Raw genomic sequence first — 25,367 nt, forward strand, 5'->3', positions numbered from 1 at the left:
TTTTTGTTCCTGGGGAACCCCTGAGTATGCTGGATTTTTTTTTCAGACACAGTTGCAATCCCAGAAGGCCATGAAGAATGACAGTCTGATGTTCACATTGTGCATATCATGCTACACTGCAAACAATTACAGAAGTAGGTAACACAAATATTTAACTGATCAAACAAAAGACTGCAACTGAAAAAGCAACACTTCTCAAAAAAAAAAGAGGTGGAGGTGTACATTGTCATACACACTGCAAAAAACTAAAATGAGTGAGTATTTTGGTCCTATATTGAGACTCACATTTTTATTTCTTTAACTTTATTGCTAAATAAGATACAACTATTGCCAATGAGGTAAGACAGTTTGCCAGTGGCGTAAGAACATCTTACATGTCAAGCCAACAAGCTAATATTTTCTACTTGAGAAGAAAAAAAATAAGATCTTAAGTCTTTTCCCAAAACTAAAATGCATGTTAAGAACAGAGTTTTTTTCAGAGCTGAAAGTGACACAGAACTGGATGGATGGACAGATGGACAGACAGACGCATAAGGAATGCTGATAACATAACACATCTTTATTTATATAGCGCTTATCCAAACAAAAAAGTTACAAAGTCCTGCACAGAGAAAACATTTCAAACAATGAATAAATAAAATGATATATTAATAAAAAATAGTCACAGACTAAATGAGTAAATTGGGCAAAACGTACAGTGCTTTGAACCTGCCACAGCTAAACCAGGGGGAAAAAAGCACGATAAAAATACCCCTTTAATCAGAGCTCCACTGTTCATCACTCCTTACTTCCCACCGCCCAACCACCTGTCCTCTTGACCCCTTCCCCTCTCCCCTCCTACAATCTATATCTGATGACATTCTCCCTTTTGTCTCCTCTCTAATCAACACCTCCCTCTCTTCCGGCACCATGCCCTCTTCCCTGAAGAGGGCCAGAGTCACTCCCCTGCTCAAAAAACCTACTCTTGACCCCTCTGCCCTGAACAACTACCGGCCTGTCTCTCTTCTTCCCTTTCTCGCTAAAACTCTGGAACGGGCGGTCTGCTCCCAACTGTCCACTTATCTTCTCCAGAACAATCTCCATGACCCCAACCAGTCTGGCTTCAAGAGTGGCCACTCCACTGAAACCGCCCTGCTCGCGGTCACTGAGGCACTCCACTCTGCTAAAGCAAAATCCCTCTCCTCTGTCCTCATCTTCCTCGACCTGTCAGCCGCCTTCGATAGTCAACCATGAGATTCTGCTCTCATCGCTGTCTGGGATGGGTGTCACAGGTTCTGCACTCGCTTGGTTTTCCTCCTACCTCTCTGGTCGCTCCTACCAGGTGACTTGGAGGGGCGCAGTCTCCCACCCTCACCCCCTACGAACTGGAGTCCCGCAGGGCTCGGTTTTTGGGCCTCTCCTCTTCTCGCTATACACCATATCTCTTGGTTCTGTTATCTCTTCCCACGGCTTTTCTTATCATTCCTACGCTGATGACACCCAACTCTTCATTTCCTTCCGCCCCGACACCCAAATCACCACACGGATCTCTGCCTGCTTGGCTGATATCTCTGCGTGGATGACTTCCCATCACCTGAAGCTCAACCTTGCCAAAACTGAGCTTCTCTACATCCCTGCTAAGTCCTCTCCGTCAATCGACCTCTCATTGACTGTTGAGGACTTTGTAGTTTCCTCCTCCCGTACGGCAAAGAATCTTGGGGTGACTCTTGATAACTGCCTCACCCTGGCTCCACAAGTATCCTCCACTGCCAGAACCTGCAGGTTCTTTCTGTATAATATACGCCGTATCCGTCATCTCCTGACTGAGAAAGCCACCCAGCTCCTAGTCCAGGCGCTCGTCATTTCCCGCCTGGATTACTGCAACTCCCTCGTAGCCGGTCTCCCAGCATGTGCCATCAAGCCCCTCCAGCTGGTCCAGAATGCTGCAGCCCGCCTGATCACCAGTCAGCCCAGGTCGGCTCATGTCACTCCGCTTCTCATTGGCCTCCACTGGCTTCCTATTGCCGCACGCATCCGTTTCAAGGCCCTAGTGTTGGCATTTCAGGCTGCTAAGGGGCCTGCCCCACCTTACATACAATCCCTGATCACTCCCTACTCCCCAGCTAGACCACTCCGGTCTGCCAGCTCTGGTCGCCTTACGGTTCCCTCTCTACGTGCACCTGGCGGTCGAGCTGCACGTTCACACCTGTTTTCCGTTCTGATTCCTCAGTGGTGGAATGACTTGCCTACCACTGTCAGAACAGCAGAATCCCTCCCCCTATTTCGACACAGACTCAAAACCCACCTTTTCAAACTCTACCTTAGTCCTCCCTCCTGATTTCCCCTGCCCCTCCTTTCTGATATCCCTATCCTTGTCTAACCCCCCCCCCCCCCCAAAAAAAAATTAATAAAATAAAAATATGCACTTCTGATGACAACTATGTTTAGAACAGCATTTCCTGTGTATTTTGCTAGTTTCTGGATGTGATGCTCTGACTTATGGTAGAACCTATGCACTTGTAAGTCGCTTTGGATTAAAAGCGTCTGCCAAATGACTAAAATGTAAAATGTAATGTAAATGTAAATGTAAATGTAAATGTGCGTCTCAAAGCATCTTTTCCAAGTCACACTTTTTTAACAGCTGTCTCTTAAATCCAATCAGCCAGGGCCAGCATCTCACCCCCCCCCCCCCCCCCCCCCCCAACCTCCCAGGGTGTACTGAAGTACAGGTCACCATGGTAACCACTGCACCTTACGCCTGTTGAACATTGGGTAAAAAGCTTACATTCATGAGGGCCAGCTTCCTAATGAAACTATCCCATCTTCTGCTACGGGCAGCAGTGCATACAGAACGCTCAGTACCAAGTTGACTTTGTGTGGTATTTTGTGTCAGGTGTGGGGGACAGAGGAACCAAGCGCAGACTCAGGGGTAACGAGCAGAAATCCAAAACAAAACAGAAAGGAGCAGAGCAAACAGGGCACAGGGCAACAGGGAAACAGGGCACAGGGCAACAGGGCAACAGGGCACAGGGCAACAGGGCAACAGAGGCAGGGAACGGAATCACAGAAAGACAAACTAGCAACAAGAAACTGAAAAGGAATGGTTTAAATAGACTAGTGATCGACAGACAATGAGACACAGATGAGAGGAATAGCAGAAATGGCAGGAAGGAAGTCCATATAAGAAGTGGGGAGGCAGAGACACAAAATGGGACAGCTGAAACAAATGGATGAAGGTGAATGGAGAGGAAAACAGACTATGGTGGTCCCAGAGGGAAACAAGAGGCGAAAACACTGGGGACAGGAAACAGAAAACACAGAACATGACAATTTTGGATCAATATAGTGTGTGTGTGTGTGTGTGTGTGTGTGTGTGTGTGTGTGTGAGTGAATAGTGCGCGTGTATGTGTGCGAGTGAATGGTGTGTGTGTGTGTGTGCGTGTGTGTGTGTGTGTGTGAGTGAATGGTGCATGTGCGTGTGTGTGTGTGTGAGTGAATGGTGCGTGTGCGCGCGTGTGTGTGTGTGTGTGAATGGTGTGTGTGTGAGTGTGAAGACGTTCACCTTAGCGGCAGGTATTCGAGTTTGTAATCAGGAGAATATGTTTTTGGGACAACTACCCAAAACGGTCTGTAGAGGTTTGGTTGATAACGATGCTTACAACAAGAACCCGTTTAATTTCAAGCATTTTAATGTCGAGTTTGTGGCAATGTATGTCGACGGCCAGCAGTTTCCAGCCAAACTGATTCAGCCTAATTTTGACAACAACAGTGCTGTTCGAGAGTACTACAGCATGGTTCTAGCTACCGGTAGACATTTGAAGTACCAGCCCCTGTTTATAAACCGACAAGAATATACAAGCGGCTACACGCTTAATGCTTTCAATCTGGCCCCTGATGACGGATGTAGTCAGCATCTACCCCTGATCAAAAGAGATGAGATTCAGAACCCCCCTACCCAGAACTGTACATTTGATTGTTTACGCGTGTTTCGACAAAATCATTGAAGTGAACCAAAGGAGGAACGTGCTGTATGATTATTATTAAACATGAATACCAGAGAGCTAGCCTGTGATGAGCTACCGGATAATAAGCGTCACAAACCTGGATAACATTGGCTAGCTCTGTATCTGTGTGCGGATCAAACTGGTGAATTCTTTGACTCCTATGGAAACCCACCAGACTTTGATTATTTCCCAGACAACATGAATACTGTTCTATAGAAAAACTGTAAACAGTTCAGGACCCGCTCAGCGTGACGTATGGTCAGCATTGTATACTTAACTTGCACCACCGGGCCATGGGAACCCATTTAATGGAATTATATCGCTATACTCTGATAATTTAAAAATGAATGATGCAATGGTTTCAAAGTATGTTGGTAAAATATACCTAAATAAATGTGTGAAAAACATGCTTTGATGTATACAAACTGTACATGTTTAAAGACCCTTAAAACGTGTCATGCTTGTTACGTAAAGAGACAAAAACAGTAGAATCAACGGGTAATGATACAGTTGAGTGATTTTTTCTTTTTCACCTCGTTTGACAAGAGCTATGAATCTTTGTAAAGCAATCATGCACAGCTTTGCCTTCTCATGAGAACCCACATCAGTCCTTGCTAAGATGTTGCGTATGGTCTGATCCATTCATTTTCAACTGTTTGGCGGATTGGTTCTGGGGTATAAGTGAGATTCTTTAATTTATCCAGCTGATTTCGAGGTCCTAGAAACATCTTTTTAGCATGCTCCATGTTTTAACCGCTACGTGATGTTATCAAATTTGTTAGGAAAAAGTATTGCTACACTCAGTAGAGGTAAAAGCAATCCGCCCTTTTGATTAATGACTTTCTTCTTTTTTTAATAGAATTTCTTTTGGTAGCAAGTAGTTTCAGCCCAGTCCGCTGTTTCCTTAATTTTTCCGCTGAGTATCTGTTAGAGGTATCTTGCCGTGCAAAACATTGAGAGCTATTTCACAAGTTGGGTTTATGAGTTCCGTAGAAGCCGACTGTAAAATGACTCGTTGTAGTTGTGTTTCTGAGACGAAAGTCTTCTTGTAGATGACCCTATCTTTTGAGTATACAAGGTACTGATTATTGATTTCTGTTATGTTCTATTCTGTAATATCATTGTAAGAGCAAAGAACTTTTAGTGAGCAAGCTATCCCATGTGAGGACTTTTATATTGAAATACAACATATTGACATGCACTACGACCTGCCTGCATATGCACGCAATTCGAAAAGTTTCACAGAATTAATTGCTTCACATGGATTGTCTCAAACTGTATGGAACGGAAAGCTTGCTCCCTTTTACTGAAGAGATGACAAGCTCTTACGGTGTTGTTGGTGCTGTTACGGTGTTCTTACGGTTGTCAATCTTTAATGAGTGTTTATGCTTTCATAGTAAGGTCTATAGGCTACGTTAAAACCAAGTCTACTCAGTTTCAGGAATAAACGCTACTTTTATTGCACAAACAACATCAGTCTTTGAGCCGTCTTTCAGTGGAGCTAGCTACAGTAAGAGCTTGTGCCTCGCTGAGCCACCTGCCGCAGCGAAAACCGATCGAGTGAAGAATACAGAAGAATTCTACGGTTCTACATTCACCCCCTGCGTTCTCCACATCGTACACGGACAGCGCTTCTTCTCTGCATCGAACGGGAGACCGAGAGACGGACGCAAGGATCTCTCAACCACGGGTTCGGCAGTCAACGGAACGGAGGTACACTACGGGCAGCGAGCAGAGGGATTTGGCGGATGGCCAAGGAACGGCTAAAAGGTTTGGATGCTACGGATATCTTATCGCTAAGGTAAACAAAGACTGAACGGCTATTTTGGCGCTACGATTACCAAGCTAAAAGAGAGACTCTGTGGTGCCCAGGATAATGAAAACAGACATTTGGCGCTAAAATAAACAAAGGCTACGGGACTGTTTTGGCGCTCAGCTAACAGCCTAGAAGAGACGCGCTCATTTCACTTTTGCATATTTCAACTAAGCGCAATTACGTGCATTTCAATCAAAACGGACTTCCTTTGCATTCTGATGGACTTAAGTGAAATAGTGAATATGGTCAATATTTTACACTTTGCTTGATATAAATGCTGATATTTTGATGCCATATTTGGGTTTAACTTTTGACATTCCAACCTTACCTAAGTAGAGTTTTGATATGGTTCCACAAGTATTGTTTAATGTAAGAATTGAATTTTTGGGATAGTCTATGCAATTTAATTGAGTTAAAATGTTGCAGCCAGATACATTAGTCTCACAAGTTAGACTTAGAAGAACAGATCCAAGGCCTCCTAACAGAAATCAAAGAACTTAATGACAACCTAGAAAATGAAACAAGGAACAGACTTTAAATAGCCTTACAGAGCATGCAGATAAAAACAAACAAGGCCCTAGACGCTCTGTTCGTCCTCGTGCCCCAACTGAAAAAATGCTCGCGCTTCAAAGAGAAGAAGCACAGAAAGGGCAAAGGAAATTTCTCACTGCATATCAAAATTGGAAAGTTGAGGTCAATAATGCGCGTCAACAACTGAAATCAGACCTCTCAACAACTCAGTTAGCCATCCTTATTGACACACTGGAGGATTTAAAAGATAAGGTGATTAAATTGTACAGCGAAATAAGACAACTTATCACACCTTCACCGGACATAAGACGACGTGTAGATTCATGTGAGGCCGTCATGGCAGATGTTCTAAAGATCATTCACGAGAGAATCGCAGGCATTGATGAATTTGATGCTGGAAGGGAGAAAAGGCGCTAACATAAACTTTTCGATTATGATTATGCGCACTCTATCTTTGGTTCTGCGTTCTCTGAAGTAAGTCAAACACACAGCCAGCACAGTAGTGCGTCTCTCTTAGCAGCCAAATGGGCAGACATGGCAGCTGAGGTCGCTGCTAAAGAGGCCGAATATGAAATGCTGTTGAAGGAACGTGAACAAAGGGCTAAAATTCTACAGCTAGAAGAACAATTCAAGAAAGCACTTGAATCTCAAAAAAGAGAACTTGAAAAATTACAAACAGAAAAAGATCTAAAAGTTGCTCAAGCCAAATTAAAAGTCTACACTCAAGAAACAGAAAAAGAGTTAAATGCCCTAGGCTTTAACTTTGACACTGAATTCGAACCAAGAACTGAACAAACTACAACTGAAAGAAAATTCAACATTGAAAATAGATTACCAAATGGGGATGTGCCCTCTCTCGCACAAGCACTTCAGGACAGCATTGCCTTAAGCAGACTTCCTATCCCAGAGCCATCTATGTTCGCTGGTGATCCCATTCAGTTTATAGAGTGGAAATCATCCTTCATGGCTCTCATTGAAAAAAGGAACATCTCTGCCGCAGACAAACTGTTCTATCTAAAGAAATATGTGAGCGGTCCAGCCCGTAAAACTCTTGATGGAACCTTCTACCGCAATGATGATCAGGCTTATAATGATGCCTGGAACCGACTCGATAACCGATATGGACAGCCATTCATTATACAAAAGGCCTTTAGAGAAAAACTTGCTAACTGGCCCAGAATCAATCCAAAAGACGCAGTTAGCCTCAGAGAGTTTTCTGATTTTCTGAATGCTTGCCAGGATGCAATGCCATATGTAAAGGGCCTTCACATCTTAAATGACTGTCAAGAAAACCAAAAATTAGTACAGAAACTACCTGACTGGACCATCTCTAGATGGAATCGGCAGGCCACACGCACCCTAAGTCGGAATCAAGAATTCCCAACGTTCCAAGAATTTGCTGAATTTGTGGCTACGGAAGCCGAAATCGCATGTAACCCAGTAACCTCCTTCTATGCTCTTCGCTCGCCAGACACGGCAATAGAGAAACGGAACCTGAAAGAAAACAAAAGAATGGTTAGAGTGCTGAGCACACAAACAGACAGTGATGATCAAACCAAAACAGAAAGGCCACCCTCAAAATCTCCATGCATGTTCTGCCAAGGCACCAATCATCAACTCCACAATTGCACCAAATTCACAGAAAAGGTCATTGAGGAACGTAGAAGGTATGTGCAAGAAAACAAACTTTGCTATGGCTGCCTGCGTCCAGGACACAATGCGAAGGACTGCCGCAGTCGACAGACATGCAACAGCTGCAAAGGCAGACACCCCACTAGTCTACACGACAACAACTTCAAGAAACAGACAAAACTCACACCACCACAGAACATGTCAAGTGATGCAAGTGCCACAGCTTTAAATGTAGCTACAAGTCAGACCACTAATACCTCCATGATTGTGCCTGTATGGGTATCTACAAAAACTAACCCAAGCAATGAGAAATTAGTGTATGCGCTCCTTGACACTCAAAGTGACACAACATTTATTGATCAAGGAGACAGTGAAGATCTTCAAGCTGACTCCTATCCTGTCAGATTAAGGCTAACCACCATGTTAGACAAAGACACAGTTTTACAAAGTAGAAGAGTGACAGGCCTTCAAGTGAGAAGCTATAGCTCTGATCTCCCGCCTGCCTATACAAGAGACAGTATTCCAGTAAATCGTACCCATATACCTACCTGTGACACTGCCAGGTGTTGGAACCACCTCGTAGCTATCGCCAAAGATATCCCACCCCTTCAAGACTGTGAGATTGGCCTGTTGATAGGCTATAACTGTTCAAGGGCTCTGGCTCCCAGGGAAGTAATTGCTGGCAGGAATGATGAACCTTATGGCATACAGACAGATCTCGGATGGAGCATAGTGGGATTCTCACCTGCACGTCTCGATACACCCCAAACCGGCGGCCTATGCCAGCGCATAACTGTCAAAGAGCTCCCCCCTATTACTCCAGCAGATGCCCTCCGCATCCTAGAGAGTGATTTTAAAGACACCAATGAAGACAGTAAGAAAGTGTCACAAGATGACATTCTGTTCTTAAACAAAATGAAAGAGAACATAAGGAAAAACAGTCATGGTCATTACGAGATGCCCTTGCCATTTAAGGAAAGACCCATGCTTCCTGACAATATGCTGCTCGCCACAGTCAGACTCAATCACTTGAAACGAAAGTTATCCAAGGATCAGACACTCCACAAAAACTACACAGAATTAATGAAAGAAATAATAGACCGTGGAGATGCTTAGGAAACAACGGAAGATGGCGTGAAAGGAGAAACTTGGTACCTACCCCATCACGGAGTGTACCACTCAAAAAAGCCAGGAAAACTACGTGTGGTCTTTGACTGTTCAGCGAAATATGAAGATGCCTAAATGACAATCTTTTACATGGACCAGACTTAATCAACAACTTGAATGGCATCCTGATTAGATTCCGCCAACACCCGATTGCACTGATGTGTGATGTGGAAAAAATGTCCCACCAGTTCCACGTCGATGAACGTCTACTCAGTTTCAGGAATAAACGCTACTTTTATTGCACAAACAACATCAGTCTTTGAGCCGTCTTTCAGTGGAGCTAGCTACACTTCTGGTGTCTGAGCTTTTAAGTCCACCAAAAGATAGTCGTAAGTGTTCCGGGTAGCGTCTTCAAAAGATTAGAGAAGAAAATTCTAGGAGAAACCTCATATGACAATGCAGGAACATGTCTAAGTCAGCAACAGCTTTACTAGAGAAAAATAAAAGTTTATTGAATGTTTCAGCCTGGGAGGGGGACCCTGGATCCAGAAACTCTTGAAAACCCCTGGTGGATGCAGTGTGTATACAGACTTTCCAGTACATTTTCCATATTGACTGCAGTGCAGATTTTAAAAAAAGTTACAGATAGTAGGATATGCTCGCCAAAACCTTTAGGATCAGTATTCATAGAATGCAATCCGTAAGTATTTGGACAGTGGTACAATTTGTTCTTTTGCCTCTGTGCTCCCTGAAATTGGATGGATATGAAACAATATTAAAATATTGTAATATTATATAGATATGAATAAAATATAATAATGAGGTTAAAGTGCTGATTGTCAGCTTTAATTTGAGGTTATTAGTAAGTAATTGGACAGTTGGCTTCTCAGCTGTTTCTGATTCAGGTGTACTCAATTGCTTCCTTGAGTTGAACAAGTTTAAGAGAGCTTTCAGTGTCTAGTCTTGATCTAGTCTTCTATTTGTCTTTGGAGTCTGTTATTGGTGTCAACACAAAGACCAGAGTTGTGCCTGGTCGGCCTGTAGCGTAGTGGTTAAGGTGTATGACTGGGACCCGCAAGGTCGGTGGTTCGATCCCTGGTGTAGCCACACTAAGATCCGCACAGCCGTTGGGCCCTTGAGTGAGGCCCTTAACCCTGCATTGCTCCAGGGGAGGATTGTCTCCTGCTTAGTCTAATCAACTGTACGTCGCTCTGGATGAGAGCGTCTGGCAAATGCCAATAATGTAATGTGCCAATGAAAGTATGCATCGAGACGCGCAGACGCGTGGTAATACAAGATTAACTGTTGTCGGCATCACTATTTGTAAAAAAAAAACAAAACAAAGGTCACCGTCTCTCCCGCGGTGAAACTTGGACATGCGCAGGCTCTGCTGACATCTAATGTTAAATACCCTCTAGACCGAGTGAGCATGAAGACGTTCACCTTAGCGGCAGGTATTCGAGTTTGTAATCAGGAGAATATGTTTTTGGGACAACTACCCAAAACGGTCGGTATAGGTTTGGTTGATAACGATGGTTTTTTCGGGTGCTTACAACAAGAACCCCTTTAATTACAAGCATTATAATGCCGAGTTTGTGGCAATGTATGTCGATAGCCAGCCGTTTCCAGCCAAACCGATTCAGCCTAACTTTTACAACAACAGTGCTGTTCGAGAGTACTACAGCATGGTTCTAGCTACCGGTAGACATTTGAAGGACCAGCCCCTGTTTATAAACCGACAAGAATATACAAGCGGCTACATGCTTAATGCTTTCAATCTGGCCCCTGATGACGGATGTAGTCAGCATCTATCCCTGATCAAAAGAGATGAGATTCAGAACCCTCCTACCCAGAACTGTACATTTGATTGTTTACGTGTGTTTCGACAAAATCATTGAAGTGAACCAAAGGAGGAACATGCTGTATGATTATTATTAAACATGAATACCAGAGAGCTAGCCTGTGATGAGCTACCGGATAATAAGCGACACAAACCTGGATAACATTGGTTAGCTCAGTATCTGTGTGCGGATCAAACTGGTGAATTCTTTGACTCCTACGGAAACCCACCAGACTTTGATTATTTCCCAGACAGCATTAATACTTTTCTACAGAAAAACTGTAAACAGACTGTTTACAACACTGTACAAGTGCAGGACCCACTCAGCACGACGTATGGTCAGCATTGTATATTTATGTTACGCCGGGGGGAAACAGAGAAACCAAAAGCAGACAGGGGTGAAGAAAAAATGGCACGTTTAATAGCAAGAGCAGGGGCAGACAGAGCAGAGTAAAAAAAACAGGCCAGGGTCAAAAACCAGGGGGTCAGTCCAACAAAGCAGAGGTACAGATATCCACAACAACCAAAGAAGAGTCCAGGGAAGCAGGCAGGGGTCAAACACAGGAAATCCAAACAGAAACACGGCACGGGAAAACGAACTGGATTCACAAAGACACACACTGCTCCGGACTAAGGAGTAGGAGTAGGACTGGGCTAGTAAACATTCAGACTCAGACATCACAGGGGAAGACGAGTGCAAAGACTAATGAATATAAACAGAACACCTGACATGAATATGAAAAACAATAAATTACAAGAATAATGTTGGAAAGGCCGCATCTGTGCGCATGCGCCAATTAGAACTTTCCAGCAGGCCTCCGAAGTTGGATGCAGCAGCAGAGTGAGAGGAAGAACTTTTGGGTATCTCGTGTGCATCCTTGAGCATAAAGTGAGTCATTCTGTGTGAATACCGGATGTTTATATTGTTTAGATAAATGTTGGTTAGTTTTCCTAAGAGTATTGTGCTCGAAGATGCCTTAGATTACGTTTAAAACTGAGAATTGGATGTTCGGAGATCCGTGAGCCACCGGCCATGTGTTACATTTATATCTCGGAATTAGTGCTGCTAAAACCTTTAAATGTAACCTGTTATGCATCTAGTTTATGTTAGCATGTGGGTGTGATGCTATTTTGACCTATACGATGCAGATTTAGCGATTTAGTTAGTGGGCAAGATATCGCAAATTTATAATTAGATTAGCAGCCACGTTGGTGGAAGATTCCATTGTGCCTTGTGTTTCTCCTGCTGTTACGGTTTCCGACCACTAGCTTCTGGATTAAGACCTGTTGATACTGTTACAGCCATGTGACTGCAAATGCAAGGCCACACCAATTAGAATGGCAACACAGCAATGTCAGTTTGCCTAATATTAATGCAGATAATGTAAATTAAACCTGCAACTATGTGAGATATGGTGATGTGCAGGTTATTCATATAATTTATGATTATTTAGGCTTGTACTGATAATCTTATTATTTGTTTATTCTCATTTCAGACCACACACACTGTATACATGCGAATAGCCATATTGTAACCCTAAGTTGATATTGTGACCTGTACCCTGTGCTTTGCTGTGCTGTATTACCTGCATATTCAAGTAAACATTCTGGAAACGGATTTCAGCTCTTTGGTGTTCTGACCGACATCCCAGGGAGACACCCATTATAATACAGTCCTTTCCTTTACCACCCAAACTACAACCATTTAACAAATAATGATAATAAACAATGATAGACTAACACAGGACAGCACACAGGAACTTAACATTGATCTAGTCTTCTGTTTGTCTTTGGAGTCTGTTATTGGTGTCAACACAAAGACCAGAGTTGTGCCTGGTCGGCCTGTAGCGTAGTGGTTAAGGTGTATGACTGGGACCCGCAAGGTCGGTGGTTCAATCCCCGGTGTAGCCACAATAAGATCCGCACAGCGGTTGGGCCCTTGAGCGAGGCTCTTAACCCTGCATTGCTCCAGGGGAGGATTGTCTCCTGCATAGTCTAATCAACTGTACGTGGCTCTGGATGAGAGCGTCTGCCAAATGCCACTAATGTAATGTAATGAATGTTGGGCAAAGGCGAGCACTTGTGTCTTGATCAGTATGGGAGAGTCTTTGATCAGAACACAAAGAACACAAAGTTCTCCTCCAGGAAAACACTTGCTACCACGCCCCTGGAATGTGTCTCATTGTGGAGTATGCAAACATTTGATGCAAACATGGTACACCACAAACAAACACTACATTCTTCAGCCATGCACCTGCACTTACTACTGATTACATGGAATTACTTATACATGTTTAATATCTGTACTTTTGCTTGTCTTTTTTATTATTAAATATTATGTTTCAACATCCCCCCACCTTGCCTGGTCTCCTTTATTTGCTGCAGAAGTTTGTAACCCATGGATGACATGTAGGCGTGTGTTGTGAGGGTATGCTGCACACGCCTGTGTAACAAAAGAAGTCAGGTCAAGCACGTTAAAGCGCACACACTCACTGCAATCACATTTATCCATTTATTACATTCAGCTCGTTGAAAAGAAGGAACCTGACTGAAACTCTTCACAGAAGATGAACACTTTTCTACCATGAGAGGGCCTTCGCAAACACTCCTTCATCTGTCAACAAGCACACACCCAGTTATACATATTTTTACATGTTGATAATTTGACTGTTCAATCATGTGCCATTACACATCAATCATTTGGCTCCATTTCACTTGCTGCTGATTATTAAAGGTTCTGTCATTATTAAAGGTTAGCTGTCGTAACTGCCAGTGAGGCAGTAAAGGAAGGGAAGGATCTACTGGAAGAGAATGACGAGAAGGATAAAAAAGAGTTCATTGTTTGAGTCAAAAAACAGGCGGTCAGTCCAACAAGGAAGTGGTACAGATATCCACAACAACCAAAGAAGAGTCCAGGGAAGCAGGCAGGGGTCAAACACAGGAAATCCAAACAGAAACACGGCAAGGGCAAACAAACAAGGCTCAGGAAACAAGGCTCGGGAATAAGGAGGCTAGAACTGGGGTAAGGAAAAAAGGGCTCGGGACTCAAAAACAGGACAAGACGAACTAGCAGGGTGCAACAAAAAATCCTCCAAACAATAACAAAACAGTAACCAATCCTGTGTCACATTACCTGTTCTTCTTGTCCCCAAAAAACACTTCCCTGTCTCTCTCCTCCTCCTCTCCTCCCTCCCCAGTGGGTTGCGGGCAGACGCGTAATGACGTGAGTCATGGTCACAGACTCTTCTCTTCCCAGGGCAATAAAATCCCCCACTTTGGCGGAGTTTATTTATTTATTGATTTATTTTTACAGTGTGGTCGATGACGGTAAGACAAAAGTATTGCCAATGAGGTCAGACAGTTTGACTCAAGATTTGCTAGTGGGGTGAGAACATCTTACATGTCAAGCCAATAAGCTAATATTTTGTACTTGAGAAGAAAAAAACAAGATCATAAATCTTTTCACAAAACTAAAATGCATGTTGAGAACATAGTTTTTTTCAGAGCTGAAAGTGACACAGAACTGAGGGAGACAAAAAGATGGATGGACAGACAGATGCATCAGGAGTACAACAGTTTACAAGCAAGTTTCAGATAAATAGCTCAAACCATTAATTAAACCTACCTACGGCACCCAGAAAACAGTATGTTCACCTTTCCGCTATCACCAAAAATTTCCTTGATATATATTAATTATTTTTTCATGCGTAATTGCGTATAGTTCATGGAAAATGTGCATTGTAGTTGTGTTCCGTAATATGGATTAAATCCTGTTGCCTGTTTCTTATCCTGAAAGGGCCGGTGTGAGCACAGGTTGTTGTTTTAGCCCGGCACTATGACGCCTGATATGAACTAATTGTGTTGTGACACGGCTTCTTCGGGCTGTGCCTCCTCACGCCCCGGACCGTGATTCCCGAGCGTTCTCCCCGCCGAGTCCCACCCCCTACCCTCGGAGCGGCGGCCAGATTATGCCGGTCCTTCACGCACTGGACTCTGGTCTGCCAGGTCCCGGGCACAGACGGACAACTGATGTGATGTGAATATGTGAATATGTGTAATAAATGCACGGAGGGACTTGGAACATACATGTGATATGATGTGAATGTTATAAATGCACGGAGGGACTTGGAACATACATGTGATGTGATGTGAATGTTATAAATGCACAGAGGGACTTGGAACATGGGGACCCTCAAGGTCAGCGGTTCGATCCCTGGTGAAGCCACGATAAGGTCTGCCCAGCTGTTGGGCCCTTGAACAATTCAGGGGGGATTGCCCCCTGCTTAGTCAAATGAACTGTAAGTTGCTTTTGATAAAAGTGTCAGGCAAATTACATCATATGATGTGTATCGTCCTGAGTGGAAGAATGACTCTCTGAATCCTCCTGAATGCTGAGGAACAATCACCTTTCAATCACCAGGCAAAACCTCCTGGAATTTTATACATGCCTTAAGGAGGGCCTAGCGAACACTCTTTCGTCTGTCAATGAATGCACTTTAAAAACGTTGCGCACACACCCAGTTATACATGTTTTAACACGTTGACAAAATGACTGTCACAAATCATGTGCCATTACACGTCATTAATTACACTGAAACACTGATTATTAAAGGCTCCGTGACGGAATGAAGGGCTTCAGTGCTGCTTTTTAAATCCCTCTGAACAGTTTTATGGAGCTTTTTAGCTGTCGTGACTGCCAGTGAGGCAGTAAAGGAAGGGAAGGATCTACTGGAAGAGAACAAAGAGAAGGCTCTTCCCTTTACCATTGTATTACGCTGCTCCCACATCATTTTACATATGCACTCCAGATTTGCATATACTTTTGCTTATGCTGTACAGCCATGAGTGAGAAGGATGTAACCTTTTCCGGACAACACTGCCTCCCCATAATTTTATATAAATACTCCAGATCGGCATATACTCTCACCTATGCTGTACAGCCATGAGCAGATCAAGACATCAAGTGCTTAAGCTTTTATCCTGGAATGTTAATGGACTTAAATCTGAAAATAAAATCAAAGAGGTGTTGGCAGAAATTAAGGACTCACACGTTGTCTTCCTTCAAGAGACCCACATTGGCCCAGATGACACAGGTGTACTTCATGAACTGGAAGGCTTCAGAAAATACTTCACAAGGTATCACGGACACAGAAGAGGAGTGGCCATCTTAATACGGGAGACAGTGGTTTGGGAATATGTTTCGCAAGATAAAGATCCTGAAGGAAGAAGCCTTATACTCACCGGTAAACTACAGGGCCAGCTGTACACCTTTGTGAACGTGTACAACCCTACAAAAGACAAACATCTTTTAGATGGAATCATACTTGAACATGATTTAGGGGTGTTAGTAATTGGAGGGGATTTCAACACTGCTCTCAACCCAGCATTAGACAGAACATCGGAAATACCAAATTCACAACATAATGATTTGTGGCAATGTGTTGGCAGATTAAGAGAACGCTTTGAACTCGAGGACATTTGGAGAAAAATGAATCCACAGAAGAGAGAATACACTTATGGTCAGGGAGCTTCAGAGTCAAGGTTAGACTACTTTTTCATGCAGAAAAATTTGGTCAGTTTAGCTCAGAGTTGTGAGATTAGACACACAAAACCCTCAGACCATGATCCCGTTTGCCTAAGTCTGAGCATAGGGAGTCAGCAAACAGGGAGTCAACGCACAAGGACTCCACGCGTTGAGAGGAGTCTGGCACCGTTGACAGACTCCTTGATGGCGTGCAATGACTCCTTGGCAGCGTGTAAAGACTCCCTGGACGAGGGCAAAGACTCCCTGGCAGCGTGCGAAGACTCCCTGGCAGCGTGTGCATACTCCTGAAGAAGCCAGCCACATGCATGCATTCCCCTTAAAGCGGCAATGTTGGAGTTTAGGTGTTACACACATCACTTTTATAAACATAATCAATATTAATCAATATTATCCATAGTTCATAATATCCAATATTGTAGTTCAGGTAACACTACATTCTTCAGCCATGCACCTGCACTCACTACTGACTACACAGAATCACTTATACATGTTTAATGTCTGTACTTTTGCTTGTCTTTTTGAATTATTAAATGTTATGTTTCAACACCCCCCACCTTGCCTGGTCTCCCTAATTTGCTGCAGAAGTTTGTAAGGCATGGATGACATGTAGGTGTGTGTTGTGAGGGTATGTTGCACACGCCTATGAAACAAAAGAAGTCAGGTCAAGCACGTTAAAGCACACACACTCACTGCAATCGCATTTATCCATTTATTACATTCAGCAGAAGAAGGAACCTGACTGAAACTCTTCACAGAAGATGAACAGTTCTTCAGTAAAATGTGAAAAGTACAAAAGAAATACTGTATTGTGCAGAAGTCTTAGACACCCTAGACTTTATTATATATATTTTTTGTGTTTTAGTATAAAAGAACAAATTTGTGATATCCAATATATTCAATTTCCAAAAGATTTAATTTTATTGAGACATTTTACAGTACACAAGTCTCTTAATGGAGAGCGAGAAGAACCCCTGGAGTTTCTTTGGGTTTTTAATCCGGAGGGTCTTTGGGGCACGGTGGGGCCACATCAGCTTAGCTGGACTTTTTGATGTAGCAGTGCCTTGTTTTCTCTCTACTTTTGCCCACTATGGTGTGGCAGGAGGCGGGAGAGCAAACAGAGAGAAAAGTTGTGGAATGAGAAGCCCTTGTAGGCCGGGATTCACGACTGCCGTTACCCAGAACAGAGAAATCTAGTAAAGAGGAAACGGGAGGACAAAATCGGGAAGGAATGAAAATGAGTGAGAGAGGGGTTGGGAAAAAGAGAGTGAGAGAGGGGTTGGGAAATCCCCCACTTTGGCAGAGTTTTTTAATATACATTTTTTTTTTTTTTTTACAGTGACCTTGACGGTCCCGGTGGCTCAGATGGAGGAGTGAAGGAAGAGAGGGACAAGGAGGAGGAGGGAGAGTGGAGTCCTCACTGCCAACGCTGTGGAGATTGGAGCTGCAGTATCTGAGGAAAGAGGGGAGAGAGAGAGAGAGAGAGAGAGAGAGAGAGAGAGAGAGAGGGGTTGGGAAAAAGAGAGGGGGATTAATTATGCCCCAGAGAAAAAGGAAATGGACTGAGAAGACGGTGGGTGAGCGCTTTTCCACCGTAAGAACAGTGCCACCGTAAGAACTACAGGTGCTATCAAAGGAGAGAAATCCTTAGTAAAAGTAAGTAAAAGTGGAACACATTCCTTTTCAAAAAAATAAAACAAAACTGTTACGTCCCAGTGTTTTGGGATGTATAATGCTGTTGCTTTTTGGCTGTTTTGGGCTGGGTACTGCTGTGTTTTTATGTTTCCCTCTACAGGTGGAGGGCAGAAACACACTCACCTTGGAGACCGGACCAGATGCAGCCGTTGCTAAGAATGCCGGCGGTCGTCGCGGAGCAACACATGCCAAGAAGAAAACAACTATATAGGAGCTGCACGCTGTCAAGAGCGAGACGACATAAATTCAAATGCAGCTGGAAGCTACGCCGCTTTGATCTCTGCTACCAACAAGTTGTCTGTGACTTTAAGAAGATCTTTAAGAGAGCGAACTTTGGAGAAGTTTCACCCCGTTGTAGAACAACTTACACGGTGAGACTTCCGAATCACGGACCTTTAATTATCGAAGGATATTATTAGTATCGGACTCTATTTAGCTTTGTAATTATTAAACATTCTCTTACTTCTTTATAACGCTGGGTACTGGTTACTTCTTTCTGAAGGGTTTGTGATAGTGAGTGTTACGCCGCAATCAACTCTCTTTGTTTTAAGAAACATCGGTGAGTACCAGGTCGTAACAGATTGGGGGCTCGTCCGGATGGTAAGCACTGGAGGGACAATGCTTAACCCTTGTGCGGCGGACATATTTCTGTTACTCAGGACCTTTTCGCGGGTCTGGTGGACCCATACCATTATTTGGGTCTTAAAACAATACAGTCATAACAATTTATGTAAAAATACTTGTTGACCTTATCTTAATTACAAGCAATATAGACCATAACATATAGCATATACGGTTAATATGTGCCATTTACCCCCGCTAAATCCCATTCATTGGTATTCGTTTTTTGTGATGAAATGTGATTTTGGTCAAACAAATCAATAATAATCAAAACTGGGAGGAATAAATCATGTTTATCTTCAACAAATATAAAGGAGAGAAGGCTGTCTTCAATATTGGTGTTTTTTGATTTAATTAGGATACAGAACACAAATTTAACAATGAACATATGCCCACGATAAGGTGGAAAACAGCAAAGCTTTCTGGGGCCCAGCCACAAGGAGGGGGCAAATGCAGTCCAGTCATAAAAAACTGGAGGGCCCTTTCACTGGACTTTTGTTCAGAGATCCAAGTCATTACTCAAACGGCCCTGATTGAACACAATATCTACACACCACACGAGGGGCACAGTCTGACAGTGTGTGTGTGTTGCAAATGAATTTTCTGCACTTGCCTCACGTGAACTGAGTCTTTCGATCCTGCTTTGGTCCACACACATCACATCGCTTCTTCTTGGCGATGTATTCAATATCTCCATTTTTTGCTGTCCATATTTCTCCTCTGGCTGGCTGCTGTCAGGCTGGTCCTGGGGCAGGCTGCTGTTGGGCTGGTCCTGGGGCAGGCTGCTGATGGGCTGGTTCTGGGGCAGGCTGCTGTTGGGCTGGTTCTGGGGCTGGCTGAAGGTCAATCTCACCCTCAAATTCACTCTCAGATTCCGAATTAACTGAGAGATGATCCTCATTTTCAGAGCATGCGTCATCTTCCAGAGGCACTCCTTCCATAGTAGATTCTTTCTCTTCTAAAATAATTTCTAGGGCCCTCTGGACAGACATTTGTTTTGCCATACTGAATGATTTGAGTGAATAAGGAGCCACACGCACAGAGCTATTTATAAGTTTTGCCCTGCCCCCAATTTGCAGCTGGGTCAGAAAATATTTATGTTTAGAGAGTGTTACTGACATAAAATTGTGTAGGTTCCCGCCAGACATAGTGTAGGTTCATGCACACACAGACGAGAAAGAGTCTGTGAAAATGTGGGAACAGACAGGTTCTCGTGATTGAAATATAACAATGTTGCAACCTTGTCTGCCACGCACAGACCTGCTCTCCTGCACTCTTTGCCCTCTGTAGTGTGGAAAACTACACACACACACACACTCAATCTGTGAAACATGCCGCAAATCTAAAGGAGAAAGTACACACGCACGCAGGCAAACATGCATGCATGCATGCATGCACGCACGCACACACAAAAACACACACACACACACAATAGTCCAAGGTAGGAGGAAGACCAGGTAAAGGTACACAGCAAACCTTATACTTATAAAACATATAAACCTCGGCACGGATGGTGCAGTGGGTAGCACTGCCGCCTCACAGCAAGGAGGTCCTGGGTTCGAATCCCCGTCGGCCGGGGCCTCTCTGTGCGGAGTTTGCATGTTCTCCCCGTGTCTGCGTGGGTTTCCTCCGGGTACTCCGGTTTCCTCCCACAGTCCAAAGACATGCAGGTTAGGCTGATTGGAGAGTCTAAATTGCCCGTGGGTATGAGTGTGTGAGTGAATGGTGTGTGTGCCCTGCGATGGACTGGCGACCTGTCCAGGGTGTATTCTTGCCTTTCGCCCAATGTATGCTGGGATAGGCTCCAGCCCCCCTGCGACCCTCTTCAGGATAAGCGGGTTCAGATAATGGATGGATGGATGGATAAACCTCATACTTATAACCTATAATAGCCTGTATGTAATGTAAATGTGTAGGGGGGTGCACAGTGTGTACTCAATGAAAATGAGTTAATTTACATGTTATTCACAGAAAATGAGCCAAGGGTTATGAGTCAAAGGTTGAAAAAAATATTTGTTGTATCATTTTTATTTTAGTAAACATTGAAAACGGGTCCCACAGACCCGAACCTCTTCAGAGGGTTGCTAAAGGAAAGAGAGGCTGAGGTGTGCTTAAAGGAGCTGGAGGTTGAAGCGATAAAGGCTGGTGTTCGCAGTAAAAGTGGAGCACATTCCTTTTCAAAAAATTATAACAAAACAAGAACGAATCCTGTGTCACATTACCTGTTCTTCTTGTCCCCAAAAAACAATGCAATGAAGGTGGCTCAGATGGACGAGTGAAAGAAGAGAGGGACAAGGAGGAGGAGGGAGAGTGGAGTCCTCACTGCTGACGGCGACCCTGTGGAGATTGGAGCTGCAGGATCTGAGGAAAGAGGGGAGAGGGAAGAGGGGAGAGGAGAGTCTTTTTGTTAAATAAGACAAAACTATTGCCAATGAGGTGAGACAGTTTGACTCAAGATTTGCCAGTGGGGTAAGAACATCTTACATGTCAAGCCAACAAGCTAATATTTTATACTTGAGAAGAAAAAAACAAGAGCATAAGTCTTTTCACAAAACTAAAATGCATGTTAAGAACATAGTTCATGTGATGTGATGTGAATGTGATGCAATTCAGGGGGGATTGCCCCCTGCTTAGTCAAATCAACTGTAAGTGGCTTTGGATAAAAGTGTCAGCCGAATGACATCATATGATGTGTATCGTCCTCAGTGGAGGAATGACTCTCTGAATCCTCCTGAATGCTGAGGAACAATCACCTTTCAATCATCGGGCTAAACCTCCCGGAAAACACCTAATACCAAAATTTACTACACTCTCTGTGCATGATTTTATACATGCCTTAAGGAGGGCCTTAGTGAACACTCTTTCGTCTGTCAATGAATGCACTTTAAAAACGTCGAGCACACACCCAGTCATACATGTTTTAACATGTTGACAAAATGACTGTTTAATCATGTGCCATTACACGTCATTAATTACACTGAAACACTGATTATTAAAGGCTCCGTGACGGAATGAAGGGCTTCAGTGCTGCTTTTTAAATCCCTCTGAACAGTTTTATGGAGCTTTTTAGCTGTCGTGGCTGCCAGTGAGGCAGTAAAGGAAGGGAAGGATCTACTGGAAGAGAAAGACGAGAAGGATGTAACCTTTGGACTACAGTGCCTCCCCATCATTTTACATATACACTCCAGATTTGCAGATACTCTAGCCTATGCTGTCCAGCCATGAGCCGATCAAGACATCAAGTGCTTAAGCTTTTATCCTGGAATGTTAATGGACTTAAATCTGAAAATAAAATCAAAGGGGTGTTGGCAGAAATTAAGGACTCACACGTTGTCTTCCTTCAAGAGACCCACATCGGCCCAGATGACACAGGTGTACTTCATGAACTGGAAGGCTTCAGAAAATACTTCACAAAGTATAACGGACATAGCAGAGGAGTGGCCATCTTAATACAGGAGACAGTGGTTTGGGAATATGTTTCGCATAATGAAGATCCTGAAGGAAGAAGCCTTATACTCACCTGTAAACTATGTGGCCAGCTGTACACCTTTGTGAATGTGTACAACCCTACAGATGACAAACATCTTTTAGACAAACTCATACTTGAACATGATTTAGGGGTGTTAGTAATTGGAGGGGATTTCAACACTGCTCTCAACCCAGCATTAGATAGAACATCGGAAATACCAAATTCACAACATAATGATTTGTGGGAATGTGTTGTCAGATTAAGAGAACGCTTCGAACTCGTGGACATTTGGAGAAAAATGCATCCAAAGAAGAGAGATTACACTTATGCTCAGGGAGATTTAGAGTCAAGGTTAGACTACTTTTTCATGCAGAAAAATTTGGTCAGTTTAGTTCAGAGTTGTGAGATTAGACACAGAAGGATTTCAGACCATGATCCCCTTTGCCTAAGCTTGTACTCAGGTGGTGAGTGTCCCCTTGCACCAGAATGCACGGTGTCAGTGTGTGTGGCGCGAGGGAGTCTAAGCACAGGGAGTCTGCGCACACCAGCAAGGAGTCAGCGCACACCAGCAGGGGGTCTGCGCACACCAGCAGGGGGTCTGCGCACACCAGCAGGGAGTCTGCGCACACCAGCAGGGAGTCTGCGCACACCGGCAGGGGGTCTGCGCATACCGGCAGGGAGTCTGCGCATACCGGCAGGGAGACTGCGCACAAGGAGTCAGCGCACACCAGCAGGGGGTCTGCGCACACCAGCAGGGGGTCTGCGCACACCAGCAGGGAGTCTGCGCACACCGGCAGGGGGTCTGCGCATACCGGCAGGGAGTCTGCGCACAAGGAGTCAGCGCACACCAGCAGGGGGTCTGCGCATACCGGCAGGGGGTCTGCGCACAGGGAGTCTGCGCACAGGGAGTCTGCGCACAAGGAGTCAGCGCACACCAGCAGGGAGTCTGCGCACACTGGCAGGGGGTCTGCGCATACCGGCAGGGAGTCTGCGCACACGGAGTCAGCGCACACCAGCAGGGAGTCTGCGCACACCAGCAGGGGGTCTGCGCACACCAGCAGGGGGTCTGCGCACAGGGAGTCTGCGCACAAGGAGTCAGCGCACACCAGCAGGGGGTCTGCGCACAGGGAGTCTGCGCACAAGGAGTCAGCGCACAGGGAGTCTGCGCATACCAGCAGGGAGTCTGCGCATGAGGAATCCACGCGTTGAGAGGAGTCTGGCGCTGTTGAGAGACTCCTTGGCGGTGTGCAAAGCCACCTTGGCGAAGTGCAAAGACGTCCTGGAGGTGGGCACAGAGTCTCTGGCAGCGTGTGAAGACTCCCTGGCAGCGTACGCAGACTCCTGAAGAAGCCAGCCACATGCATGCAGAGGGCATGCATTCCCCTTAAAGGGGCAATGTTGGAGTTTAGGTGTTATACACATCACTTTTATAAACATAATCAATATGTAGGAACAATTCACAGAACAAGATGTTCTACCTAGGTTTTATGACAAATCAATCACAAATCAAAATCAGATTAAACTGTCAAACTGTCAGAATTGAGCAAGCTGGTTCCTCCAAAACTCTCAAAAGCTTCATGTCAAAGTATACCAATATGTATGCTGCCTATTACTCATGTAATCAATATGTATGCTGCCTATTACTCATGTAATCAACATGTATGCTGCCTATTAGTCATGTAATCAATATATTTGCTGCCTATTACTCATGTACTCAATATGTATGCTGCCTATTACTCATGTAATCAATATGTAATCCAATGAACCTATATCATTTATTACAGGTAAGCTTATGGAAACGCAAGAAACCACCATTAATCAAATGTTAAAGTACGATTAAGTATGCCTATATATTTTCAAGATGATTAACTGCTAATTTGTGCTAGAAGTACAGTGACCCATATGTAACCTGAGTTGAATACAATAATGTGTATGCTTCAAAGGAAAATTGGAAAGTACAGAATAGCACCATGTTTTGCATGAAATCATCTTTTATGATTCCTCTTTGTGAAAAAGCAGTCTTTGCCAAAATATTTTGCGTGGCGGGATGCCTGTGTGACGTGATAAGAACATTTATTTTAAAAAACAGCTTACGAAGCAAAAATGTGGGCCTGCGCATTGAGGCGCCATAGAGACCACCTGGTGTTTTTAGGAATGTTTTGGGAGGCGTTACGTTGAAATAAGTGTATAAAATGTGTATGTATGTGTATGTAACTAACAATCGAGGTTCAGTTCGGCAGAATTGATCCGGCTTTGTGCACTTGTGCTAATAAAGTCTGATTTTCCTGAAGAGCTTGCTGTCGTGGTGTCTTTTCCCTCGTGAAGTTGTTTTTCCGAAAAATTAGAGATTGGACTTAGAATTCTGTCATTTCCTAGACACAACAAATATTAATCAATATTAACCATAGTTCATAATATCCAATATTGTAGTTCAGGTAACACTACATTCTGCAGCCATGCACCTGCACTCACTACTGATTACACGGAATTATTTATACATGTTTAATGTCTGTACTTTTGCTTGTCTTTTTTTATTATTAAATATTATGTTTCAACACCCCCCACCTTGCCTGGTCTCATGGATGACATGTAGGTGTGTGTTGTGAGGGTATGTTGCACATGCCTATGTAACAAAAGAAGTCAGGTCAAGCACATTAAAGCACACACACTCACTGCAATCGCATTTATCCATTTATTACATTCAGCTCGTTGAAAAGAAAGAACCTGACTGAAACTCTTCACAGAAGATGAACAGTTCTTCAGTAAAATGTGAAACGTACAAAAAATGTACTGTACTGTGCAGAAGTCTGAGACACCCTAGACTTTATTATGTATATGTTTTGTGTGTTAGTATAAAATAACACATTTGTGATATCCAATATATTCAATTTCCAAAAGATTGAATTTTATTAAGACATTTTTCAGGACACAAGTCTCTTAATGGAGAGCGAGAAGGACCCCTGGAGTTTCTTTGGGTTTTTAATCTGGAGGGTCTTTGGGGCACAGTGGGTCCACATCAGCTTAGCAGGAACCGTTCTCCTGAGTGGCTTGTGAATACCCAGTGAATGAAGGGCTGAGTGTCTTATCACAAGTTATACGCCTCGCTCTGAAAAACCTATTCACAACCTGTA

The sequence above is a fragment of the Conger conger genome, chromosome 9, assembly GCF_963514075.1.
Source record: "Conger conger chromosome 9, fConCon1.1, whole genome shotgun sequence".
NCBI lineage: Eukaryota > Metazoa > Chordata > Actinopteri > Anguilliformes > Congridae > Conger > Conger conger.